Source organism: Geospiza fortis, unplaced genomic scaffold (assembly GCF_000277835.1).
Source record: "Geospiza fortis unplaced genomic scaffold, GeoFor_1.0 scaffold23, whole genome shotgun sequence".
Lineage (NCBI taxonomy): Eukaryota > Metazoa > Chordata > Aves > Passeriformes > Thraupidae > Geospiza > Geospiza fortis.
In genome coordinates this window covers 11,129,579-11,149,263 of record NW_005054303.1, presented here as the reverse complement: position 1 = coordinate 11,149,263, position 19,685 = coordinate 11,129,579, and the positions used below count along the sequence as shown (strand labels likewise).

At 40.7% G+C, this 19,685-nt stretch overlaps 1 protein-coding gene across 1 annotated transcript in view; it reads left to right on the top strand.

The window, feature by feature from the left end:
* Positions 1-19,685, top strand: part of MNAT1 (MNAT1 component of CDK activating kinase) — a 115,083-nt gene that overhangs the window by 50,589 nt on the left and 44,809 nt on the right. The gene's annotated exons all lie outside the window — the stretch shown is intronic.

The following is a 19,685-nucleotide window of genomic DNA, read 5'->3' as shown; positions in this document are numbered from 1 at the left end:
ATTTTTCTTGTTTCTATACCAATTATGGAAGTTGAAATTTTTGAAGTTCAATAATCATCTGCACTTTCTTCAGATTTATTTTGAGCACAGGAGTAATCTGTGAGTATGAGACTGACAATCTAGAAAATGATGCCAAGGTTAAGGACTCTATTTTCATTGTTATTTGGCTCTAGGAAGCAACAATTTTTGCAAATGTGTCACTGTTAGGGTGGCAGCTGAAGATGTCTCAGCATTCCTGTTCTGTGTCATGACATGGCACAAGCACACACCAGCCTGAGTACGTAAATGTAAAGCTGGGGTTGGGAGCACCAGCTGGTTTTCTGCACCTTGCTGATTTTCTGCTTTGTATTGTTTTAAATCTCTTTTTAGACTTTTTTTTAAATCTACTTTTTCTAGACTTTGTATTTTAAAATAGATGATGGTAAACTGAATGTCTTGAAAATAGCCAACACTCTACTCTCCTCAAGAAACCAAGAAGTCGGCAAAGCAAAAATCTGTGCATCAAGCTAATTTCCTATCAGTAATCAATTTATTTTTGTCATGAATATTTGTGCTGTGTTCATTGTCTGTTAAAGTGTTCACAGTGTGGAAGCATTTGCAGCTTATTTGTCCAAAAGCAATATCAGTTTTTGTAAGGCTGTGTGGATTGTTTTCTTGTTTTCCTGTGGTGGAAATTGATCTTCTTCCTATTTCTTTTAAAAATCTAAGTCCGGGGGAGATTGATATGCTTTGTGAGAGATTTTCTGTCTGTGTAGAAAAGCCATTGGACAGAAAATGCCTGTTCTGTTTAAAAAATACTCTGTCTGAATAGCTGTACTTTTTCTTGCTGTTAAAAAATATTGTCAGAATTTCTTAAAGCTGTGTCTTTTCTGTGGGCAAAGGAAGATGATCAGCTGATGTATGTCATGAGGACAGTTGGAGTATTTTCTAATTTGTTTAAAAATTAATATTAAATGCAGTATGTGTTAGTGGACATTTGAGATCTGCAGCCCTAAGTAAGTTTCATCCAGGAATGATGAAAGACTTGGATGAGGAGACTTCCAGCAGCAGGACATTTAAATCCTAATGTTTGGAATAGTAGGGGATATGCCAGATAGCTAATTGCTAATTCATCAGTGTTCAGAAAATGTGAATAGAAAAATAACTTAATTTGTTCAATCTGAGGAAACAAAAATTACCTCACCTTGACTAATCTTACTCCTAAATTGGAAAAGAACAATTTAGTTGTACTTATTTCTATTCATGTTTTTAAACAGTACAGTTAAGGATAGAAGCATTTGAAGTTGGTGACTACTATTTATGGAAAATGGATTGCATCAAAATTTTACACCAACAAAATTACAGGTTTTGCTTAGAAAGATGAATGTTTCCTTATTTTCTTTACAGGTGCTTGATTTATTTATTACATGACTTAAAAAATAGAAATTCTATTACACAATAATAACAATATTGATACTCTGCACAATAAATGAATAAAGTGTCTAGCCTGGGAATGTTTCTGTGGGTGTTCTGCTAGGAGGCAGCTCAGTGCTTGGAAGCAGATGTTGAATTTCTGTGGATATGTGCAAATTGGCAGTTTATAGGGTCACTTTGACAAACTGGCCTCATTTGAATGAAATGTGTTTTAATGAGGCTGAATGCAAAATGAGAAATAGAAGAGTAAATAAATCCCCAGCCTGGTCAGGCACTGGGAAGAGGATTTGGAAGTTTAGCTAAGCAAGTAAACCCGTTTGACCCTCAGCCACAGTGTGTGTGGGAGGCCTTGGGTATGTGAATAGTCCAGCAATAAATAGGAAAGACTTCTCCTCCTGAATGCAATATTGGGAACAGTTGTGGACTGCAGAGTTCTGCTGGCTGCATTTTGAGTGCAAAAATCAGAAAGAACGTGAAAAGGAGCCACAAAAGTCCATTCAAAGGTAGAAAGATCTGCTCTGTGTGCTGCATTCTGCCTCTGGTTGGGGAGATGGTTCAGGTATGACTCAATTTACACCAAGTACCTCCTTAGCACAGAACATGCCAGGTCTGAGCAGTGCAGCATTAAATGTAGCAAGTAACCTCAGTTAAACAAATACCATCTAAATAGGAACTGAAGGAGGGAATAAGGCCTAAAGTTCACACAATGTTCTGCTGGTTAATTGGCCTCACTCTTAAAATTGACTCTGGAATGCAATGAAATCTCAAATTCTTGATGTTGTCAGATTAGGATTGGGGTGCACCTTGGAAAGTTGCTGTATTTATCAAATGCAAGTTTGCTGGCCTTGGAACAGAGTTAGTTTCGTGAAAAGCAGTTCTGCTCATTGCACATGATCCATGAGGGTGGGTTCTAGTGACTGTCAGGTGAATTCCCACCTTGGGACATGCTTGTTTGCCAGGCTGAGTGTTTTCCTAAGAGCCCGAGATGCTCAGTGCACTCCTTTTGCGTAGACGTCCACGTGAAGTGAGTGGAACTTTTCTTGTGCTCTTTGTAGCTGCTTTGGCTTTGTTCTCCTCTAAACCATGGGGTTCACACCACTCCTGTTGGTGGGGGAGCTGGAGGGGAGTACTGAGAATTTCTGAAGAAATACAATTCTAATTAATGCTCTGGCACAAGAGTTCTGCAAATTCAGGACATTTGTGTGAGAAGTCTGGATTGTACCCACTGTCAGAGGCTTAGCAGTGCACATTTAATGAATCACTATGTATGCCCTTCCCCTGGGCTTTTATTTTTTCCTAATAGTTTGGCCACTGACCTTTTCTGATGGGTGTTTTCCTCTCATTTTGTTTCAAAAGAAGGGAAGCCAGATAGAGCTAGCTGAGCTGCTGGCTGATCCAGAACTGGTGTTTACACAAAGGCTATGAAAATACGCCGCTTGTGGCAATCCACTGGGCTTTTTTCAGCTTGAACAGGAGTGTTTTTCCTTAGTCAGAGATGTTCTTCTGCCCGGCTGCTAATCAGACATGTTTCTTGGTGTCTGAGTTAGGAGCATGTCCATTCTAGTCTCCTGGGCAATGCTCAAGGAAGTTGGCTTTTTTAAGGTGTCATTTTAGTGCTGTGAGTTCCTCTGCTTGCAGGGGGAGGAGGGAATGTCTTGTAAGCTAAGCAAGAGCATCCCCTATAGCATGAGACAGACAAATAGCTCATGGGGACAGGGTCTCCTTCACTTTTCCTTTTGTGAAATTCCTTTTATTTTTTTCTTCCTTTCAAGTGGAAGCAGTTTTTGCTCTGTAGTCTGCTCTTTACCTTTTCCAGTAAGTTCTATCCTCTGTGCACAAAGCTTACATTCCAAATCAATCAGTTTGATTTACCTCTTTGAGTAGGGGGAGACAGTGCTGCCAGGCTTTTTCCTTTATCATGTTCATCATATTAAGAAATATACTTTCAGCACATGTAAATATTTTAAAACAATCTTTTTAAAACCAATCTCAAATCAGGGTAAAGCTACAAAAGAAACTGTAGCAATCTTAATTGCTGCAATAGTGCTAGAAATGAGATTTCCTGCCAATTGTGGTACTTCAGACTTAAGCAGCTGTCAAAAAGAGCACAGTTTGTCTGAAATGAATGAGGTTTCCAGCATTTCTAGGACTTGTCAGGAGGTGCAAAACAAGGTCTGGCAAGAGAACCATTCTTATGTTTCTTGGTGAATGTAATGACCATTTCTGGTTGTTGGGTAGCTTTAATGTGGAGCTCATTTTAAGGTGTAAAAGAGATGCTCGTATGTATTGCAGACAAATGGCAGTTTGCAAATGCAACAGGAATTAATTGTGTTACATGAATTTAGTTTCGTTGTTATGTCTCTAGTCTTTACAGAACTGTAGAAGGCTTTTCTAGATCTGTGCTTTACTTCACCATTGTGGTTAAAAATGCATAGAAGTGTGGATGTATTTAAGTCCTCCTTAATTTGTTGAACTGAGAGCACAGAACCTTTGAGTCCATGGCCCAGCTGTTTCCATGTTTGTAGAAAATCTGAGTGCCTTAGACTGGCTCAGCTCATGCCATCTCCAGCACATTTCTTTACTTCTTTTTTAAGAAAAGAAACATTACAGAACTGGAAGGACTGTCCTGGACTCCCCCAGCTTCCCAGGACACTTAGCCTCTAGTGATAGTATTCTTGGAGTAATCTCATGCAGTTAAAACCTCAATTACCTCTAATTGGATTGCCCAAAAATGCTGGAAAACAACATAGGTGTCCCTTGGTTTGCTCCTGCTTGGGAGAGTTTGCCTTCTTGCATTTTATACCCAAATACTTCAGAATTAATGTAATGCATCATTGACCTTCCAATTCTTACCATCATTTTTGTTTTATTACTTAATAGCAGTGGGAATATTTATTAATAGAACGATTAGTGCTTTACCATTACCAAGATGGTCCCTAGCCCAGTGAATTTGCAGTTGAAATAGATGTGTCAGGGAGGGAGGGGAGGGGAAGCCGATGCCCGGAGGGGATGTTCTCACCCAGGATTAGCCAGCAGAGCAGTGGAGGAAGGAGGAATAGGATCCAGCCCTGCTGAATTCCTAAGCCGTGGCTCTTCCGCTGAGCCGGGCTCCATCTCCTGTCAACAGCACCCCTGAATGGCAGCGAATTAAGAGTGAAATATCTGCTCCAGCTACTGCTTCCCTGCCCAAATCACAGCAGTGGTGTTAAATATAACTTTGTGGCTCTGAATATTGCCCAGATTTATTCCAGTTCGTGCAGTTTCAGGTTATTAGTAGCTGGATGCTGGGGAGAGCAGCCTGCAGCCCGGAGCAGCCAGAGGTTGCAGGAGGGAGCAGTTGTAGAACCAATATTTCAGAGGAATGGATTTTGTGTCAGACACAGGATGTCTAGGACACCTCAGGAATGTGTGTTACCACTAAGCTGCACATAACAAGTGTTAGGGAAGAGATTTTGTTCAGTCTTACACTTGCAGTATTATTCTGATGGGAAATAATGTTCTATTTTACGTTATGTGGAGCTATTTCTTTTAAAACATTGACCTCATCAGCTCAGGTCAAATTAACTGTTCTTTATTATTGCCTTTTCCTGCAATATTGCTTCCTGTGCAAACAACTGCTCCTGTTTTTCAGTCTGTTTCTTTTATAGCTCGTGGAGCAATTATCTAAAATCCTGTTCCAAACTCAAAAAAATCTGTCAAAATACCCTTTTTAATCAATTGTGCTCCTTCAAAGTTGCTTAGACATATGCCAGGTACTCTGAGGTAAGTGAGGCGCATGTCACACTGTGGTTTAGGCTGCAGCTATTCTGCAGCTCCTGAGGGGGCCTTACTTTGCCAATTCTTACTGCTCTGGTTTGCTTGGTGGGTTTGTTGGTTTTGATGCAGTGTGTTTTAGTGTGTGTGGGATTTTTTGGGTGCTTTTAGTTTTTGCCTGAAGTTAAAAAATAGAACGATCAAGGCTTCCTTCACTGTTAGCTCAGCTGGTGTATCTTCAGACTGGAACTGTTCAGATGGAAGTGATTTCTTTGAGATGAATGCCAGTTTGAGTTTAATTGGTATTTTGTTTTTAATCTTTGGCTCATACCACGCACATTTCTCTTTTACAGCTGGGTGGAATATTTCCCTCTTTGCAACTCTTGGTAGTTTAGAATCACAGCAAAATCACAACACTTATTTTCAAGAGTAGCTAGTGTGTTTAGGCATATAGATCCTTTTGGAATGGGCATATTTGTTTAGAGAACATGCATATAAAGGTAAAATTTCCAGTGGCACTGAGCATTCTGTGTCTCTGTGCCTGTGTGTGGTGGCTGTGTCCCAGCTCAGACACTCTGGGCTCGGTGTCAGTGCCAGGAAGCAGAATCCCTTTCCCATTTCCAAATGCCCCAATCAGGGGAGTCACAGCACTTTCCAGAGGGTCTCTGATGGAGGTTTTCAGGGAAGCAGCTTTCCTGCCAAGCAGCTTCCCTGGAGCAGAGATTCGCAGGGGTGCAGGTAGCCCTGGGACAAGTGGGACTGTGCAGTTGCTAAGCACCATTTCCTGATTCCTACTCAGTGAGTACATTGCATATTGCTTTAGCATTGGATTTTTGTCATCAGTAACAGTGTCTTGTTTTTAACAATGAGCATTGATTTGCTAAGAAGGATATTATTTCTGAAGACAGGACAAAGAAATCATGGCTGCTGGATCTCTACCATTTCTGACAATATGTGGATATAGAATTCACATATATAAACTGAGGGACACCAAATATGCTGGAAGATCTAACTCGGGTTAGGACTAACATGCTGGATTTAAAAAGTAATCCACAGTCCTGTGACCCACCTACTGCTCCCTTAAATCTCCTAAGTTTATAAACGCAATATGACTGCAACTTCCGAGTAGCTTGATGGAAAATGATTAGTAGTAGTAAATACATTTGTCATACTAAATCTCTAGCCCTCTGTTTAAATAAAGATGTTTTGTTAAGAGTCAAGCACATACATGCTGAACTGTGCTTTGAGTTTCTGAACTCTGGTTTTGAAGTGTATGCCAAATAAACTTTATTTAAGTGATCTATCATCAGAATGCTTCCTGTGCACTCCAGCCCATGGACTGAAGTCTGAAACATTAATTGGGTTCTGGCCTTACTAAGTAATTACTGTTATATCAAAGTGCATAAACATTCAGCACATGATGTTGACTTAATGAATTTTGTTCTTTATGTTAGTAAGAAAATGTTTCTGGAGGAAAAAAGGCAAAGTAAATGACAGTGTTTGTTATTTCTCCTCCCTTCATTTACACAGCAATGGCCTTGGAAAAGGAGACTGTCTTTTGAAAATGCAGTGCTATGTCTCCCCATAGCTCTCTGCAGGATTTTAATTTGGAATGCCTTAGGAAATACGCTGTAGTTGAAATTAAGCTGTTTGGTGGACAGACATAATCAGAACTGCTTGACTTGATTCTTTCTTATGGTTGGGCTCTCTGATACTGCTCTGTTAAAATAATATTTGTTCATTTGCTTTAAGGCTCCTTTACATGGCTAAAGCAGCACATGTTTATGTACACATATTAGTAGAAATACAAATTAGACCCATAAGTTTGCACAGCTGTAATGACTGGAATTTAGTAAATGAAATAATGCCAACAGTGTTAATTGTACAGAAGTGAATGGCATGACCAATGTGCTTGTTAGTTAAAGTGTCTGTGGCCAGCAGTGGAGCAAATCTGTGCTTTAGCTGTCACTTTTTGGAATGAAGCTGTTCTCAGGTTAGGGGTTTTTTAATTTTTTTTTTTTGGTGGGTTGTTCCTTTGTTGTGTTTTTTGTTTGGGTTGATTTGGGTTTTCATTTTGTTTTGTTTGTGATTTTTAGTGTCCTGTTGGATTTTTGGAGTTGCCCAAGAGCTTACTTGCATGCCTGACTCTTCCCCATCCTTTTTCAGAGGATATTTCTGTGACATGCAGCACATTCTGGTCCTATGAAAAGGCTCACAGGGAGAAGGGAGGATGCTGGAAGAGTTCAGCCAGGTTGTCATTTGCTTCCTTGCCTGTGTGGGAGCAGGCACTGGGACAGAACAGCAGGAATGGGCTGAGGCTGTAATGTAGGATACCCAAATTCCATCCCAAGCAGCAGCCAGACCTGCCACCAGCTAAGACAGCACAAAGACATGTTGTAGAGTAATCTAAGGAAAATGCCATTTAAATCAGCCTGAGATCCTCCTGTTCCTGGCTCTTACAGCTCTGAATGTACCTTTGCTTGAGTAGGTGTTACTGTGAGCTATAAGGAGGGATCTGACTGAAAGAAAGGTGGTGGCTGAGAGGAGAGTCCAAAAAAACAGCTGGCAGGGAAATAAAGAATAATAAAAAATTTCTCAATCATTGTTTGTTTTGGAAAGAGCGTGCTTTAAGCACATGGAAATACTTTACACATTTGAGAAGTGCTGACTTCCTACATGCCTTGTGAAGGAACAGCAAATCATTCATATAATGTAAACACATTTATAGATTGTTCCAATATAACTTTTTTCAGTGCTGCTGTTCTTTTTAACAAGATACAATTCAGTGCATGCATGCTCTTTTGATGCTATGCTTTGGCCAAGAGTTGCAAACATCATAAACATGAAATATTGGAGTTTGTGCTAAATGAACGTTGCAAAGTTATTGAACCACACTTTTAATGCAAAAAGTTGTTAAACAGTGCTGTTTGATGCACTGTTTAAAAGTAAACCCATGAGAAAGTAGTGCTGCAGTGAAACAGAAAGAAATAGCTTGTCCAAAATTGCAAGTTATAAGCATTATGTCTTATAGAGATGATAAAAAATGGGAGTGGACAAAGTCCCTCTGTGAGGATGGAATTTTAGATCAGGGAAGAAAAAATAATGAAAAGAGAAGCTGTGGTGCCGGAATTGCAGCAGGTACTTCTGAAATTGTATCATCATAGTGCTGGCTGGGAGTTTTGAGAGGTCGTGGGGTCCTTCCCCTTGCCATGAGGCAGGGCCAGGGGTACTTCATGGCAGGACCTGTCCCAACCTGTTCTGAGAGACCTCCTGAGACAGGGGCTCTGCAATCCTGGCCTCTGGTAACACTTACCGCCCTTGCTTTTACATTTTAGGGGAAATTCAGTAACTGTGTTTCCTTGACCTGATACAAGCTCATTTTCTACCTAGATACATGCCAAAAGTTCTCTACCTCTTTGTAGGAGCTTCTTAAGTCCTTGAAGATGACTGTGTAATGAGGACTTTACAGAACTAAATGTTTTAGAATTTAGGTCTTAAAAAAATAGTTCAGCCACCTTAATTGTCATTTAACAATCAAATCATTGATTTCTTCTGCAGATGGTTGGTAGACCATCTCTACTCTTACAGATTGGATGTGAAATGACATTCAGCTGAGCACTTTTTAAAGAGGAAAATTCTTTTAAAGAGAGCAGCAAGAACATTTAAAGAACTGTAGTAAGATCAATGAAGTATTTGAAGCCATTTAGGGGAGCTGTAGTACATTTGTATATGTGCACAGAAGTATGTGTGACCTTCCTGCCATGATCCTTTTTTTCTTAGCAGTTGTCAGCATCTATGAGAACATCATATGTATGCTTCTAATCCTTTCTTCTGTTGCTGCTGATCAGAGCAGTTCTGTGTCATTCCTTCATCTTCTTTATTTTGTACCTGGAGGAGCCCTGGTGACCTGGAGTGGAGAGCAAGGATGGTGACTTTGCAGATTCCTGAGTCAGCACTCAGCTGGGCCATGTCTGTTTGTCCTGCTCTGACAGACTTGCCTGTTAAGGCACATGTGTGCAGCCTTACCTCTCAGCCTGGTTCCACTCCTGGTTATTACATTTCTCCATGAACTGGAATCCATTTGTCCACATGGAGTGTGTTGATCTCACAGCACAGTTAAAAGATCTCCCATATGACTGTATTTTCTTCCTTCCCTCTTCTCAGGGCCGCCTTCAGACCAATTTTGGGTAAGCACAGCTTTTCTGAAATTCTTGCCAGACTTGGTCACACAAGGAGAGCCAAGAGGAGGACAAGGGATGGCCATAGTGGGAGGCAGTTGCTGGAAGGAATATGGCAGGGCAATCAGTAACAAGTGCTGGCAGCAGCAGTGGTGCCCTCCTGGAGCACAGAATCAGGGCTGCTGGGATGGGGAGCACAGGGCAGCAGAGGAGACAAACTGGGGAGAACATGGGGGTCACAGTACCATCAGTGAGGGGGGGATTTGGGGCAGAGTTGGCAGAAATGTGGCTGTGAGTGGGATGGGAGTTTCTAAGCAGAAGGGCTGAGTGCACAAGGTTGGGAATTAGAGGGGAGCTCTGGGACAGAAGGATTTGGGGACCTGGGGATTCTGGTACTCATCCATCACCCTCAGTTCCTGTGTGAGAATCCTGTTCTCTGGGGTCAGCCAGGGTGGTGTGTGTGCACTTGTGTGGCTTCCAGTGTGACACCCACACCCACACACATGTGCTAACCAGGGTTGTGGCTGTAGGCTGGGGTGAATGGCCAGAACTTGTTTCCTGCAGCATCTTCAGTTTTGTCCAAGGTACATCAGCCTTACTGGTGTATTAATTACTAATATATTGATTAATTACTAATATATTGATTTCTTACAAAGAAAAAATCATCAGTGTGTTGGTTGGGGCTGTGCTGCATTCTGTGCAACCTTTTCTGCACCTTAGCTCCTGCATAAGTGCACACAGCAAACAAATGAATGTTTGCTACAGGATCTCTGAAGTCAAATTTTGAGCTTTCACATCAAAAATTCATTTAAAAATTAAGATGCGTTTCAACAGAGCTCTTGGGGGTTCTAGTTTTCAATAGTGATCATTACCATCCAAGTGCATCTGTATTGTACAAGGGTACTTGAAGAAAGATATTTGGATCAGAGAGATAATGTTTTGTAAGGAGACTTCAAAAGTAGTTTTCCTTAAAAATGTTTGTTCAGGTGCAGAGGGTGAGAGAAAGGAATATTGTTTGAGGCAGTGTTGGACATCAAAAGGTGCATGTCCCCATATATATGGAGTGATTGTCAGTCGAGGTGTCTCTGCAAAGGAATATTAACAGCTTTAGCTAGTAAGGAAACAAATTATCTTCATAAAGAACAAGTGCCTTGGTCTCTGAAAGTCTGGCTTATCCTCATTCCTCATAATATTTTGGGTTTGTCAAGGTTTTTACTTTAAGGGCAAAAAACATGGATAATATTGAAGTAGAGAATTTACTAATTTCATATATTGTTTTGCTTTGCCTGAACAGAATTGTTACACAGGTAATTCTGTATTTGGGGGAAATGCAAGGCTCAGGTGTAGCTTGTGGCCCATTACGGTTCAGCAGAATGTGTGGCAAAGCACTAAAATCCTCTGCCTCTTGCAAAGTCAGTAATAGCATGGTAATAGACTGTGTTTTATGCAGGCTTCTTTTTTAAAATATAAAGTACTAAAGAATATTGTGACTACAGAGAAAGCTGCTTTGACTCACTGAGACAAATGTGTGCCGTGGTATGGGCAGGAAATGGAAGGACAGAGAGCACATGTGGAACCATCTATCTAAATTAGCTGGATGGGGGCCAGGAGACTGGAACTTGCAACATTTGCCATGATTAGTAGAAAATGAAATGGTGGTTTTGTGTAAGAAGAATGATTCTTGTATTATCCTGGGCAAGTGAGATAGATCCTGCAGGACACAGATGGTGTGTTTTAAAGGTGGTGCTTGTGGAATTGGAGGACTTTGAAAAGGTAAGTAGTTTGGAGGGAGGAACAAGTTAAAAGTGAGGGCTGTGCACAGGAGGAAAGCAGCATATATATATATATTTAGGTCTGAGGGCCATTCTCCTGTTTCATCTCTTAAAAGAGAGGCATAAATAAATAGAGCATCAGTCCCTTCTCCAAGGCACAGAGATGACAGAAATGTGATCCTCTGCAAGTCAGTCAGAGGCAGTGCTCCAGCACCCAGGAGCTGCTGGGCTCTGGGGATGTGCTGACAGATCTAAAGGGGTACATGTGCATGTGGGCACCTGATCCTCACCATCCTTGGGCACTCCAGGGCTGGGGCTGCCTCTGTTTGGTACCTGTGCTACATAAAGCAAAAAAGCCACATACACCTCAGTTTGTAATGGTTCCCTGTGAAAACCCTTTGGGTTCAGACAAGCAAAGTTGGAATGATCAATCAGTAAATATTTGAAGAATTTTCTGCCTTTCTGAAGGGGTGGCACTGTCTTGGCCTTGCCTGCATACCTAACATTCCTCTTTCTGGTTGTTTATAAGAAAACATGATTAGGATTTTCTTTTGTTATGGGGGAGAAAAAGAGGGCTTGGTTTGAGAGCTCATGAGAGAACACAGAGGGGATTGCAGGGGGAGTTTGATCCTTTCATTGACTTTACCCATTTGGTTTCACTTATGCACCTTAATCTGCTACTTGGTGGGATGATGCTACATTGAATTCCTGTTTAGGTAGAAGCTGAAGCCTAGACCTGGTTAGACCAAGAATTTATCACATATCAGGCACTTTTGGAATATGGGGTAAAAGCCCCCCATCCCAATCCTTAAGGTGCAATTTATATTAAAGCTTAGTGTTGTGTCAGTTTAGTTTCATTGGTAGTGTTGTGTACAGAATTTGCTTTGTGCTAATTTTTAACTTGTTTTGTGTCTGGTTAGTTAAGTGTATTTGAAATACAAAATTAAACAGATGTGTCACTTTAAAGTAATATAAATATTCATGAGGAATGTTGTACCCATTTAGCTGTTTGTTGCTTTTAAATTGTAACCAATTTGAGCTGTAGGTGCCAGGTATAACTTTGGCATTGTCTCTCTCTCATCTAATTGAAAAATCTTTGGATTTTTTTTTTTTAATCCTGAATAAAGTATTGTGAGGATCAGGGTTATTTTGTTTGTTATGAAGACCAAATCATAAATGTAGCTGCACTTAAGTTTTTATTTGGTTTATTTATGAAGAGACAAAGTACATAGCAACTGAAGCTTTTCAAAATGTGAAATTTCTACTGTAGGAAGAAAGCCCCTTTAGAAGTGCAGATGGTTCATCTTTGTTGTTAAAGCCAGCACTCTGTGACCATGCTGGGTCACCTTCTATTGTTTTCAGTCCTTCTCGCTGGTAGCCTCAGAAATGAAGGAGTGGACTGTGGTGGAGGTGACAGAGTTGCACCTATGGGGGGAAGTGAATTTAGACATAATAAAGTAAAAACCACTGCTGCATGTTCTGTTTGGGGAAACTTCTGCCTGCAGCTCTGGCGCTATGAAAGTGCAGTCTGGACCTGGGAAAGGTGGAAGGAGACTGTATTTTCCTGTATCTTTTGCACAGGGAAGTTTTTACTGCTGTGCATTTTGTTGTCTGCGGTTTTGCTGGCAGAAAAGGAAGCTGGAAAGGCGAGGAATGGCCAGCTGACACTTTGAGGAAGGGGAGAGAAAAGCCCTACCTGTCATGGCCTGTGGGTGACAGGGAGAGACACACACAGCAGCTCTGTCTTTCTGCAGTGGCAGGGATGTGCATGTGCATTGTCAATTGTCCATGACAGCTGACGGTGGGGGGAGGGAGCTTTTGAGGGGAACTCTGAGATTTGGATCAGGGAATGTGAACTTCAGTCAAAATGCTTCACTTGTGGTTAATACCAAGCGACTGCAGCTAGTTGGAACATGATTTTTGGATTGAAATATCAATGCATCTTAGGTTGGGTGGTTTTTTGTTATGGTTTCTCCCTTCCCTAACAGAACATATTTTGCTGACGGATCAATTGGAAAACCTGAAGGAATGTGGATGACGTGAGTGTTAGGGTTACTGCTCTTTCTGACCACTTCGGCAGACTCACTGTTTTATGTTTTATATCTTCTGATTAATGGAATCTTGAATCTCTTTCTAATTATTTGCATAAGGTCACACAAAGTATTAAGCTAAGGCCATGGAAAACAACTTTAGAAATTCTTACTGCTCTGAAATCTAATTAAAAACCTGCAAACTTCATCATTCATCATTTTACCATAGCAGTATATTTCGTATGGAGACAGTCTAATATCCTGCAGCAACTTCATGGTATTAAAAAAAATAATTAATGGACCCTTTTAGGGCAATGTGTGTTGCTACAATGTGGAATAATACTTCAGTGTTATAAGTGAATGGTGTGCTAGGAAACACTAATCCCTTGTGTATGGTAACAGGAAGTATGAATATTACTTATTAATAATAATGTAAAACACCTTCACACACATGCTTTTTCCTGGGCATATCTACCTTTTTGTAAACAACAGCAAATTTTAATTACAGAAAACTGGTGAGAAGCAAGAGGGATTTGTGCAATTAAGACGATCTGTTTGTTTAAAAGTCTTCAGAAGTTGTAAGAGATGGAACTTAGCTGTATGTGAGGGATGAATGTTGTGCAATAATGCCCCTTCATTCCCCTTTCATAATAAATCTCTGCAGAGTATTCATCTGAAGGGCTGGATGCCAAAAAGAACAGGTTCGACTTGTCTGTGAGGATTTACACCACAGTGAAATGCACAACTGCTTTTGTAGAGGTCATTGTGAAGGTCACGGAGCCAGAACGCTCTGCTGAATGGGAGCAGCCTGGAACAATGGTGTGAGAGGTTGGGCTGCCTGAAATCACTGCTTAAAACCTCATCTGAAATGGAGCAATAAGCTGGAATCCTTAAAACACACAGCTTCAAAGCATGCAGGCTGTTTTGCAAGACATGAACGGTCTCTTTTGCAGTGGTTTTGCATCTCATACCCTCTGCTGAATGTGGCTCAGAGCTCAGAAAGCAAGAGTGTGCCCATTTCCTGACAATTAACATTGACATGACTGAGTGTGTCTAATGTAAACATCCTCAAAGCATTAATAATTGCCTCTGTCCAGGTTAAAAAAAAAAAACAACACCCTGGATTTAACTACCTGAAATTTGGCTCACCTCTTTCTTACAAATAAGGTCTGAGTTTGGCCATACGGTCACTATGTCTTTAAATAAAAGATGATGATCATTTCAAATGGCAACCAGCCATCAGTGGGGTTTAGTGCAGAGATTAATTAGTAAACTTTGGAATGCACTACAGCAAATGCAGCTGATTGGCAATAGCATGTGGAGCAGCAACTGGTGGAAAGCTGGTGCTGCTGAGCAGCAGAGGTATTTCCAAAAAGACTTAAGGGTGCTGTGATGTGCTGTGCTTTAAATGGCACTGTGCTGATTGCATCAAACCGCCAGTTCTCTGTTTATGCAGTTTGGTAAATGCACAGATTAGAGAAATCTGGTGTGCATTTGGAAAGAAAGCAAGTTTTCTTGTGTTGTTTTGATAAGATGAAGAAAGTGATGCCCCTGACCATCTGTTTACAGGGATTATGGTTTGTCTGCAGTGCATTTTGCAATTTTTTTTTTAATTAAGAAGAGAAATGTTAAATGCTAAGATAAGAATTATTCTAAGGGGACACCACATGATTGTGAACAATTCACTGGTTATTGCAATAAGCTGTTCCTTAGAATTCTACTCCACTTTTTAAAATTATACAGATTTCTAAACATGTGTGTGTGCATGATTTATGATACCTTACTCTCTTCCTTTTAAAGTTTTAAATACATGATTAGAGAAATTTGGAAACTTTCTCTGTAGGTTAACTTTCTAAAGAGGTTTGATCTATTTGGTGTGAGTAATGGACTCCATTATGTACAATCCATAGTTGAACTATTTTCTCAACTTGTTTGGCCCATGGGATTGGGGCCCAGATAATGAACTTAAGGTGATTTATATAATAAATAACTAATCTTGGGATATTACTTGGAAGCCAGATACACTTGTTAAAATCTATCTTAATAATTTTTTATTAGTCTTCTGATGCCCACCTTCATTTAGAAAGTGATGGTCAAATGTCCATTTAAACTGGTAAGAAAACTCACACCTATGCCAGTAGGTTTTTGCTTTGGAAATGCCTCAGGCATGTGGATTAGCCTGGTAAAATTCATCTGGCTGCCTGCACCTTGAGCATCGAGCTAAAGTCTGCCTTTGTGGGCTAATGGGATCACTGAAATAGTCATATAAATTTTTGATACAAACCTGGCAGAGGTGCTTGATCTCATAAGATATGGATCACCCTGGCTTTGACCCAGAAAACCCTTAAGCATGTGCTTTGAAAGCAAGCAAGCAGGTATTCCTCTAGGCTTGACTCTCAGCTCTGTGACTTTGTCCCTGTTGCAGTCCCCAGGGCCTGTCTGTGTTTCTTGGTGGGTCTGTGGACCCAGCAATGGCACACGATGGTGTCACCCACCTGGGTACAACCTCTGCACTTCCCAGCTGCTGGGACAGTCCATGCAAGGACAGGGAGTGGAGGCTGGAGCTGTGAGGGTGCTGATTGTTCCTCTGGAGGCCTGTTTGTGCAAGCCTGTGCTTCCTAGAGCGTGGTGTTTATTGCCACAGGTAATTGCAGAGCAGCGGATGGGCTCAGCTTACCCCATCAGGTTTAGGCTTGCTTGGCTTTGTTGGACTGGACTTGCAGACCACAATCCAGGCAAAATAATTGGAATGTGGCTGCTCCTTTGGCTTTGTGAGGCTCTTTGTGTGCTTGGAGCTGGGTAGTTCTCTAAGCTGAATCAGTGTTGCTGAATCTGGGTCTAAACCCCAGGTAAGTGGATGATAAAACTTTCTGATAGCAAAGAAATTTGTTAGGTTGACATGCCTCTAAATAATTCCCATGTGCAAATGTGCACATGATTGGGGCATTACAGGGTTGTGCAAACATTCTATGATAGTCTTTGTTTAAAACTGTTTAGCTCTTGCCCTGGATTATTTGTGTTTGGGTTCTGTACACACAGAACAGAAACCTCCATGTACACAAAGAGCATCTCATTAAAAACAGCACTATTTGAGCACTGCAATCAGCTAATTACTGAGGTGTGTTTATTTTATTCAAACTGCTGTGTGTATGTACAGTATACACATGCAAGTACATTGTAGAGCATTATGAATAATTAAAAGCAAACTGTAGCTCTTTACAGAAGTAAATGTATATGCATCCAGTGAAGCATTATCCTGGCCAGGCTGCTGGTTTGCTGTGACTCAACTATTGTATAAATTATAGACTGCTCTGTGTAGCACTTGAGGGCTGCCTCTTAGTATTGGTCTAAATCTGAGATAGAAAAGATTAAACAAAGTCTGAATTTCTTTGACTTGATAGCAAACAGTCACTGCAGCTCCCTACTTGTGCTAATGCCCTGGAACAGACCAGTGCAGCTGCTGGAGTAGCTGGGCTGGGGCTTAGGTGATTTTGTAAGGTGAGCTGCTGTAGGCTCTGGCAGGCTTTTGTTCCTTGTAGGTCTCTTGGTCAGTGCTCTGTCCTGGCAATAAATGTTTCAGCCAACACAACAACACTGTGAACAGGAGATGTGGGAGAGAAAAGTTGATGAAGTGTCATGTTTTAACTGTGCCCTGAGATTAATATGAAACTGAAGGAGAAAACATGGTTTTCTCAGTCAACTAGCATAGATAAAAGTTTATGTCCAGAGCTAGGGCCAAGTTATTTAGGCTGCTGGTGATTTAAAGGGTGATTTAAATTTGTTTGTTAAAACTTTTTTTAAAGCTTGCCATCTTTTGCTAAGAATATAATTTTCCAGAGCTATACATCTTAATTTTCTTTTTCTTGTTAAATCTTGGACAATTCAAAACAAACCCCCAAAACGCCACCCTAGATTATTAAACCAAATGTGCCGTGAAAGCTTCTTGGACAGCTTGCCTTGGCACGCTGAAATTAATGTGGTTATAGTCCAGCCATGGTGGTGGTGGGGAAAATAACCTTCCAAACTGTCAGCACTTGGGAAAGGAAACACAAAAACCTATTATTATTCATATGTAGTGTAGAGTTTCTGATTTGCTCCCATTGACTCGAGTGATACGGTATCAGTTACTGCCATGGCTGGAGCCGGGTTTGTGTTTCACTAATGAAGTGGAGCAGCCAATGCAGATGCACAGTAGCCCAGTGTGGCTGGATGGATGGCTTCCAGGTAGATGGACACTGGGAGGCAGTTTGCTGTGGTCAGCCAAAAAATCAGCTCTTGCTGGTGAGTCTGGAAGTGTTTGTGTGCGCTGAGTCAGTCTCTTTATATACCAGGGTGATTGCAGCACTGATTAGACTGGAAAGGCTTGGCAAATCCTCCTTGTGTGGGAAGCTCGAGTGCAAAAACTTGCCTAATTTTCTTTATTTAAATCAGTATCATCCTGCTTGAGGCCTTTTGGAAAGCGCATCTAAGTGAACGGTGTTTTAAGTTAACACGGTGTTCACAATAATCAAGGGCAGTTTCATTGGAGAAGGGTGTGCTGAGGGTTACTGTGCACAGGCTTCTGCCCTGTTACATGTGGAAGGACTCAATTTTCCTGCATACACACATAGTGTTTTGTCAAATCTCTACTTGAAAGATTTAATATCTTAAAATTTGCTTTATGATCAGCAATTCTTTGAACTTGCAAACAAGAAAGTGTGGATAACTTCAAATATCCATTTGAAGTCTGATTCTGAGGAATGCTTATGTTGATTTTGACCTTAGAATGTGAAGTTTGATCTCTGTCTCAAAACTGCAGTTTTCTAGCAGAAATGTAAATACGCTCTGAACTTTTTTTAGATACCTTTAAAGTGTGCTCTGTCTCCTGAAGACAGGGACTTTATTCCAGAGATCCTGGATATTCAACCCAGGGAAATCTATTTCTCTTCACAAGGCTCCAGATTCAGGAGCTGATCTCTAATCAGCAAAGCTCACTTGCATGTACTTTTGTTCAGGAGACACCAATCTGGTGGTTTAGACTTGAATATAACATTTTTGGGAATTGTGAAGCTTCATAGACTAGAGAAGGGTGAAGGGTGGGAGCTGATTGAGATGATTTAGAGTTTTATATAAGCACATAAAGCTGTAAGTTGTCTTGTTGTGTTTGAGTTTGAAAAACGCTTTTTAACTACTTTGACATCTCGCTTTTATTCTCAAACATCTGCTTTAGATTGTTTGCCATAAAAGTGTAAGAATTAATCTTGCCCTCATTTTTGTTATTGCTACCAGAAACCAAACTATTTTTATTACTTCTTGTATAGGGATTTGGACCCTGAACTATTTTCAGAGTTTAGGAGAAAAGGAGTTTGTATTTTATTTTTTTTTCTTTCCCCCCTCGTGCACCCTCCCCCTCCCCAAGCTTTCAGGTAAAGTGAATTAAATTATAGTTTTTAAATGCACAAAGATGTTTGGCATGGCTTGTAAAACTGTGTAGTAAGCTCTACTGTGCTTTATTTGGTCCAATACTAAGAGTTTTAAGGGGATTCAAATGATCAGCTTATGTTGGTTTGTTTCTCAGAGCAGCACCTGCCCTGAGCCAGGGTAAGCATTTGCATCATCTGTGGAAAGCCTGGTACATATTTTACTGATTGGAAATAATTTGTGAAATTCAAAAATGAAGACCATCCTCTATGATTAGTCCTTTGATTAACAAATGTTCTTAATGCTTGTTCTTGGGGCTTCCTTTTCTTTGGGATTGCAGCTTGTTTGTGTTGTTTCCCAAGCAGCAGCTGATGGCATGGCCTGGGATGTCAGTGCAGTCCCTGACCCAGCCTTTGAGCAATGCCTTTCCCTGTTGGATATTGTTAAATGTCAGGGCACTCTGCTGCTGTGGCTCCATCCAGTACTTGTGCCAGAGCATAAAGGAATCTTCCCTTCTGCAATGGAAGGGTTGTTTTTAAGGCAAAACTGTGTGTTGTAAGCCTATAGCAGGAAATATTCAGGCAGCCTCTCCAACTTGCTCGAAATACAATGTTTGTCCTGCAGTTGCTTTCACAGCAGTCTCCTCTTTCAGAACCTGTGACAACACTTGCTTTTTAAAAATTTGAATACTAGTGTTTCAGCAAAAGGGTTCATAATGAAACCAGTGAACAATATAAAACAGATGAGGCGTATTTTTATTTTGTAAACAGATAAATACGATTTTTCAATGACTGACTGAAATTGCCATGTGATTTTATCTGTTTTTGCTACCAGCTTCTATTTTCTCTGAGATTGTAGATTTTTCATGGCAGGAACCATTCCTTTTTCTTTGTGTTAAAGATGCCTTAGATATTTCTGGCTGTGTTTCAGGGAGTTAGGAAGCTGTAGCCATTGAAACCAGGGCAATGCAGCAGGCCACGGTAGTTTGTTTCTAGGAGGATTTTTTGCAACTCTCTCGGGATCAGGCAAAGCTTACCAATAGAATTCTTGGTCCTGTGAAATTCTGTGATTCCTGTCCAAAGGACTGGTAAAATTCAGGTGCCATGGGGAACTAAATACACACAACTTGAAAAGCTGTC